This window comes from Thamnophis sirtalis, unplaced genomic scaffold (assembly GCF_051295495.1).
Source record: "Thamnophis sirtalis isolate CommonGarterSnake01/CBP01778 unplaced genomic scaffold, rThaSir2_p1.2 scaffold_8, whole genome shotgun sequence".
NCBI lineage: Eukaryota > Metazoa > Chordata > Lepidosauria > Squamata > Natricidae > Thamnophis > Thamnophis sirtalis.
Genome location: NW_028261388.1, coordinates 55,678,850 through 55,686,989, shown reverse-complemented (window position 1 = coordinate 55,686,989; position 8,140 = coordinate 55,678,850). Strand labels below are relative to the sequence as shown.

Genomic DNA, 8,140 nt, shown 5'->3' with positions numbered 1-8,140 from the left:
ATCTTTATTTTGAATATAATCAATCCATCTTCTCCACTCCAGTTTAGATTTCTCATCTAAATGTTCCTTATGCTGATATTTTAGCCATCTCTGCTAAGTTTGTTACTTTTAATGTCCATTTTTGAATAGTAGGCAAATCTTCCTTCTTCCAGTATTGCACTACCAACAGTCTTGCTGCCGTTGTTAGGTTCAAAATCAAATTAGTCTCTATAACAGTACAATCAGTAGTTATACCTAACAAGAATAACTGAGGGGTAAACTTTTGCGGCATTCCTCTTCTGGTGGGCCGCTCATGACTCTTGGACCGAATGGATAAGGAACACGTCGGACGTGGTTTCCTCGGGATGAGGGCCTCAAATGTACTTCGGGGACCTCTTTTATTGAGAAGGTTAGTTACAACATCATCAAAAAGGCGTATCAAAAGGCGTATATAGTCACATGTTACAAATAAACAAATAAAATATTACAGCATGGCATAGGGTGGGGGGAGGGAGGAGAAAGGGCAGGTATGGGCGTAGCTTGCTCACACAGCTCACGTTACATGCGCTTGCATAGTAAGTCCCGACCGCTAGGCTGCAAAGTCCCCAATGCGTCCCACGGCGCAGTGCCTCTCCATTCCCGTGTACGTGTTCCAGGCAGCTGAAACCGCCCTGCACGCACACCCGGTGATGGATTCCAACATCTCCTCTGTTTTTGTTTTTAAAAGGCATCGTCTTCCTCATCACTAGTAAGCGTGAAAGGACGTTTTTCTCTCAGTGGGACTCGTTCCGCCAAGTCAGGACCCATATGGTTCACTACATTAACCTGTTGGTGAGCTCTAAACTTCGGAGTAAATTCTTTTAGCATGACAAGGAGGGAGGGGATATATTGTATACAGCAACATAAGCAAATAAGTAACACAACTATAACAACTACTCCTCCTAATAAATTTCTCAACCATCCCCACCCCGGCAGCCATGACCAAAGAGCGTTCCATATATCCTGGAAGTTAATATGTTCTGGATACTGATGAAGAGGGTTATCTGATACCATTTGCTTCATTTTTTGAATACTTGCAGTGATGTTGGCTTTGTAATCGGTAGGCCCCACAAGAGCACATACTCCCCCCGTTTGTGCCAGCATTATATCAATAGTGAAGCGTGTGTGAAGGGCAAAAGTGTGTAACTCGCTAAGTTCTTTGTTGTTCAGTTCCAGGGTCTTCCTAGTTTCATTAAACATAGCAACAGTCCAATTGTTTAGTCGTCCAATATCATAAGCGTTCCATCCTGCACCTAACCCCTGAATTGCTGCCCGTATAGCAATCATGTACCAAGACATATCATATTTATTGCTACTGGTATGAATGGCACTACGCCAGTACTGACTATGTGGGTTTGAGATGTGTGTGGGGAGTGAGGGCAAAGTGAAGGCGATGGGAAGAATTTTGCCCAGGGTGCATGTACTGCTCCAGTTATAAGGCACTTCGTGGTATGCGTAGCAGCCACACAATAGCCACCATTGATCAGGCAAGGCATAGGACCGGTTATAATTACCACCGGTCCAGTTGGTCATAGCTTCAAAATTGTCACAAAGTTGGCGTGCGCCCGAGCCGGCTCCCTGATATATATTGGTTTTCACATCCTCTGGGTAATGAACAGGCAAATTAGCAATAATCACGCAGGGATATGTTCCCAGGAGGATTCGAGAACTAGAAGCATCTCTACGAATACAAAAGGGAGCTACAGGTATTTCCATCAACAAAAGGTGAGCTAGTTGGTCAATAGAGGGATGTGATGTTAAATCATCAACAGTCTCAAGGTTTGTAGTATTTAGGAGTAGAGCTTGCAGTGGAAGGCCAAGGCAGGAGTGCACGGGGATGGCCATACAGACCCAGCAGTCGGTTTTGTTAGCGGATTTGCTAATTCTTGAAGCGTCTTTGAAAAACAAATGTTCAGTGTTCTGAGGTAACAGAGTGCTGTTCACAGTTATATGAAGAATGACGAAACAAGCGAGGAGAACCCGTTTATTTTCTGTTGGTATCATCCTTGCCGGCAATGTCCTGTGTTTTTGTTGTTTTTGGAAAATACGGACGTACGTGTCTGCCAGGCACCCAAAGAACTCTATCTTTCAGTTGGATGGCAGCGTAGCCTCTTCCCCAGGTGATGAGGTCAGCAGGTCCATGCCAAATCAAATCAAGCAGACAGCGGTAATACACTGGTGGTCGTGGGGTTGCAGCAGATGAAGGAGCTGAAAAATGACGAGTCGCTGCTGAAGATGGTGGTTGACCAGTAAGGTTGAGGAAGTTCAAGGTGTAAAGGCAGAGATTAAGCGTATTTTGCACTGCCGGGAGGCCGGGGGGTATTTTCCCCTTTATGCCAATGTGTCAGTCCAGGGCATTTTTTAAGGTTTGATTGGCGCACTCGACCAATGCTTGACCCTGACTCTTATATGGAATGCCAAATTTATGCACAATGTCCCATTGGTTACAAAAGGCAGCAAAAGCTGCACTAGTGTAAGCGGGGCCATTGTCTGTTTTTAGTTCTTTTGGGCGTCCCAGCGATGCAAAGGTTCAAATGCAGTGATTGATGACATGTTTCGTGGCTTCGCCCCTTTGGGGGATAGCGATTATGAAGCCTGAATAGGTATCTATTGACACATGGAGATACTTCCATGGCGCAAATGGGTGATATTGAGTTACATCCATTTGCCATATTTGACAACACTCTGTTCCCCTGACTCCCATTGGAAGAGAGTGAACTTGTTGACTGCAAGTGGGGCATTGCTGGATTATAGCGGATGCCTCAGCAGCCGTAATTCCAAATTGTTTAATGAGCACTTTTTTGTTTTGATGAAAGTAAGAAGGACTCTCCCAGGGGGTGGGAGAGGAGACAGGACAGGTGGAGGATGAGGAGGAAGCAGCTGAAGCCGCAGCATCAGCAATGTCATTGCCTTCCTGGAAAAAGCCTGGAAAAGGCTGGTGACTTCAAATGTGAGAAACGTGAAAGGGGTGAGAGCGCTCAGAGATGAGCCCTTGCAGAGTCAAGAAAAGTGAAAGGAGAGTAGGTTCAATAGAAGGAGAAAGATAGGCTTCATAGATAGATTTTATTATTTGAGCAACATACAAACTGTCGAGGATCAGGTTAAAGGGTTCATCAGAAAAGATCTGAAAAGCCAATATAGAGGCGGAAAGCTCCACTCGTTTGGCCGATTTTTGAGGCGGAGTAATTTTGGTGCGCCATTGGCCGTCTTGTTGCTAAGCTCATGCCCCATAAATTTTGCTGCCATCAGCGAAGGCTGTGGCTGCATGGGGGAGCGGAAGTGGAGAAAAAGGAGAATGCCAGTCAAGAGGGACTGTTTTCAAATGTAGCAACCTTGGATCTGAAGGCGGATGGCAGGAGACGTCTCCTGGCCAATTGGCAAGTGCAAGTTGTAATTGATCACACGAAGCATGCAAAGATTCCCAGACGGATAAAGAACAGGGAACATATAATACAGAGGGTTCAACCCCGACCAGAAGCTTGGTTCTGGACCTAGCTTTTGTGATAAGAGCTGCCATTAGTACAGGTTTCTGAGTAATGGTAGAACGAGGTGTATGTGATAGATGGATCCACTCAATTATCAGGACTTCTGGTGTCTTTTGAATAATGGCTCCAGTAGGGAGACTGAGGGTATTAAGAAGAACCACTGCAAGCGGTGTATTCTTTTGAACCCTGTCTATACAAACTGTCCTTAAGGCCTCATTGACAATTCGCAGTGCCTCTTTGTGCTCAGTGTTCAATGTAATGTGATCAGCAGGATGTTTTCCCAAAGTTAAGGCTGAAAAGAGGGGGGCCAACTGTGAAGTCGTAAGAGCCATATACGGGCGAGCCCAATTTATGGAACCCAAGTATTGCTGAAGTTGAACTAAAGTAGGAGCTAAAGGCAACGCTATAATGGGCAACGCTGGTGTAGCATGAGAAGAAAGCAATTTGTGGCCTAAATATGAAAAAAGGTTGTGATGTTTGGACCTTCTCAGGTGCTATAAATAAACCTCCTTGTTGTAGGAGGTGTGTCAGCTGTGGTAATGCACTCAAGGCAGTCCCTGGTGGGCCGGGGGCAGCCACTAAGATGTCATCCATATAATGATACACCAAAAATTGAGGGTGAGCCGCCCGATACGGCTGGATAATTTTATTCACAAAAAATTGACACATGGTAGGACTATTGAGCATCCCTTGAGGCAAAACTTTCCACTGATAGCGAGATGCAGGTTTTGCGTTGTTTAATTCTGGGACAGTAAATGCAAACAGTTGCCTGTCTTTTGGGTGAAGTGGTATGGAAAAGAAGCAATCCTTCAAATCAATTATCATAAGATCCAGATCTCTTGGGATTAAATTTGGGTTAGGGAGGCCGCATTGCAGCGCCCCCATTGGCTGAATGACCTTGTTCACCGCTCGTAGGTCATGCAGGAACCGCCATTTCCCTGACTTTTTCTTCATAACAAAAACTGGTGTATTATATGGGATGAGGGATGATTCAACGTGTCCTTTACTCAATTGTTCCTCCACCAGCACAGTCAAAGCCTGAAGCTTTTCCTGTGTTAGTGGCCATTGGCCCACCCAGACGGGTGCATCAGATTTGAGGGTAAGACGAATCGGGGCAGGGGGACAAACGGGCAAAGACATTATTGCAGAGTTAATTTGGCATTAAGTTGATGCATCAAATCGTGTCCCCACAAATTAATGTGAAGAGGCAAAATGACAGGCTTAATATAAGCAATAGAGGAAGAATTGGGTGATGTTACCGGTAGCCATTCTTTGCTAATTTGGGCTGCTTGGACACCGCCGACTCCTCTCACCACGGGGGAGGACTCGGTGGGCCATTCAGGAGGCCATTCTTCCATCCGGATGACCGTCACGTCCGCCCCGGTATCTAGAATGCCAGAAAAGTGATGGTTTTGGATGCAAAACTTGGCCGAGGGGCGGGCGTGTTGCATTATTCTTTCTATCGCTAAAATTTGGGAGGATTGCCCACAAATAGTGGTGGTAATTGGGTTGGGTGGCACCGGTATCATAGTAGCAACAACTTGTCCTTCGGAAACATACAGAGGAAGATTAGCAGTAAAGGTTAAAGCAACAGAGGTTAAATCACCGGTATCCTTGAGAAAAGGAGCAGCAAGAACACCTTGAGCTATAAAATCCCGGTGCGGAAAGAAAAGTACCGGCATAGAGGGAGGAATCGGGATGGGAGTAGCTGGCGCAATAGGCAGGAAGTAGGAGGTACCTGGTAATGGGGCATCAATTGACTCGCTGGCTACGAGGTCGATCGAGGCTGGAAAGGAGGCAGGAGACGAAAGAGTCTCAGCCTTTTGAGTGGGGCTGGCTGAGCGCCCCTCCATTAGTTTCCTGACTGCGGGATCAGGTTGGTTCGACACTGGTTTGCCCAGTGGAACCCCTTTTTACATCTGGGACACACTGTTTTTGGTTTAACGTTCCCATTCCCTGTTTTGGCTGCACCCCCGCCGGGGGCGCGGCATTGAGCTTTAAAGTGACCTGGTTTCCCACAATTAAAACAATTGCCAGATCGCTGATTTGGGGCAATGATTCCATATTATAAACATTAGTCCCTACTATTCTACAAGCTTGAATATAATCCGCCAATTCTGCATCAGGTTTACTAAGAGATTGAATTATACGTTTGTAATCCTCATTCGCATTTTCATAGGTGAGTTTTTTCAGCAGTTCTCTTTGTGCTATGGTGTTCTGAATTTCCCTGGCAACAGCCTTTTGCAATTCATCTATGAATTCCCCATAAGGTTGATTTGGACCCTGGTGAATTTTTGCGAATGACCCAGTAGTCTGGCCATGCACATCATCAATTTTTGTGAGTGCATTTTGTGCAGCTAGGCTAGAGTGGGCGTGGCATGTTTTTCTGTATGTTGCAAGCTTCAAATCGTCCCACGCCCGCAATTTGCTCTATGAAAACTCCACCTCCCATTTTTCGGGCAATTTTTTCCACTTCCCTTTTGAATTTCGATTCCCACACCACATACTGAGAGCTTGTTAGTATCATGCGACACAATTCTTTCCAATCATTAGGTAGCATAAAGAAGGAGGAAGCAATATTTCTAATTAACCCAAGGACATAGGGGTTTTGCAACCCATATGTAGAAACCGATGTTTTTAGATCCCTGATTAATTTCATGGGGAGCGCTTCCAAATGTGGAACTCCATTCATATCATATTCTATCGGATAACAAAATTCATACTCCTCCGGTTCCAGATCTCCTTTAGCCTTTGCCTGCGCTAGAGCTTGCGCTATGGCCCCTGCGGGCGTATCGGGCAATGCCGATTTTTCCTTGGCTGGGGCCGTAGCTTCCAGAGACGCTGCTGTTAATGTCTCTGCAGGCATCATCTTTTTTTCTTTTAAGGGGGACAATTTATCACCGGATCGATACAGTGGTGGAGGGTCCGGCTCCCCAGCCATCCCATTTTCGTGGACTTGGAGACACTCCATAACTATCCGCCATGTGGAGAGGACTTTCGGTGGCGCCCTGGGTGTCTCATGAAAGTACTTTCCCAATTTTATCCATGTGGATGTTCGAATCGACCCCTTCTCCGGATAAGCTGGGCAAGTTTGATAAACATATTTGAGAAGGGAGGTTAAGTCAGATTTTGAGGGGATAGAAAGATTCTTGCAATTGTTCTTCAAGATAATAATTGAGGACTTGGTTAACTCTCTAAGTTCGTGGAGGTGCGCGACCTGAGCCTTAGAGAATTCTCCCCCCATACTCACGATTCAAGGGAGGGTGCTTCATCTAACTCCGACGGTCCCTGAATTGCAGTAGGCACTTCTGGCCGAATGAGTCTGGGGGTTCCAAGAGACGTATTCGGTTTCACCAAATCACGTCGGGGTCACCAGTTGCGGCATTCTGCTTCTGGCGGGCCGCTCATGACTCTTGGACCGAATGGATAAGGAACACGCTGGACGCGGTTTCCTCGGGATGAGGGCCTCGAATGTACTTCGGGGACCTCTTTTATTGAGAAAGTTAGTTACAACGTCATCAAAAAGGCATATCAAAAGGCGTATATAGTCACATGTTACAAATAAACAAATAAAATATTACAGCATGGCATAGGGTGGGGGGAGGGAGGAGAAAGGGCAGGTATGGGCGTAGCTTGCTCACACAGCTCACGTTACATGCGCTTGCGTAGTAAGTCCCGACCGCTAGGCTGCAAAGTCCCCGATGCGTCCCACGGCGTGATGCCTCTCCATTCCCGTGTACGTGTTCCAGGCAGCTAAAACTGCCCTGCACGTACACCCAGTGATGGATTCCAACAAACTTTATCCTCTTTTAAAAAATATTTTGCATAATCCACCATATTTTTATCCAGAATGCTTTAACCTTTTTACAAGTCCACCATATATGGTAATATGTAGCATCAACACAATCACATCTCCAGCATTTAGGTTGTAAATTTGGATACATGCAAGCCAATTTTTTAGGATCCAAGTGCCATCTATAAAACATCTTGTAAAAGTTCTGTCTCAGATTTTGGGCTTGAGTGAATTTTACATTTCTTACCCATATCTTTTCCTATGTGTCCAACATTATTGGTTCTTCAAAATTTTGTGCCCACTTTATCATACAGTCTTTAACTAATTCTGTTTCAGAATCCATTTCTATTAATGTTATATAACCTTTTTATATGCATTTGACTTTGATCCCTAATTTCTTTTTGGTAGATTGTCCTTGTCTTCCGTAATACCAATTTTCTGATCTTTTTTCCATCTGGCCTACAACTGTCCATACTGAAACCATGTTTTGATTACCTTTTCCTGTTTTAACCCATTCAAGGGTTTTAGCTGTAATACACCTCTTTCTATAGTAAGAAGCTGTCTGTATGTAGTTACATCCTGTTTTTGTGCTTGAGATATAAACTCCTAAAATATTTAACCTTTTTAACTATCTCACATCCTGTTATTTTTTCTAATTCTTCCCTTTGATTAGTGTTCATATTTTTAACTAACATAATTGTTTTCCCTAGATTTATTTTAAACCCAGATACTTGGCCATATTGATTAATCATATTCATTAAAACCTTGGTAGATTTCCCTAGTTGGGTTAAAGTTATAACCAAGTTGTCCGCAAATGCTCGTAATCTATATTCATGATGCCTAA

At 44.7% G+C, this 8,140-nt stretch overlaps 1 pseudogene; it reads right to left on the bottom strand.

The window, feature by feature from the left end:
* Positions 1-5,355: 5,355 nt before the first annotated feature.
* LOC148044416 (endogenous retrovirus group K member 8 Gag polyprotein-like) lies at positions 5,356-6,474 on the bottom strand (annotated as a pseudogene).
* Between the last annotated feature and the right edge of the window lie 1,666 nt (positions 6,475-8,140).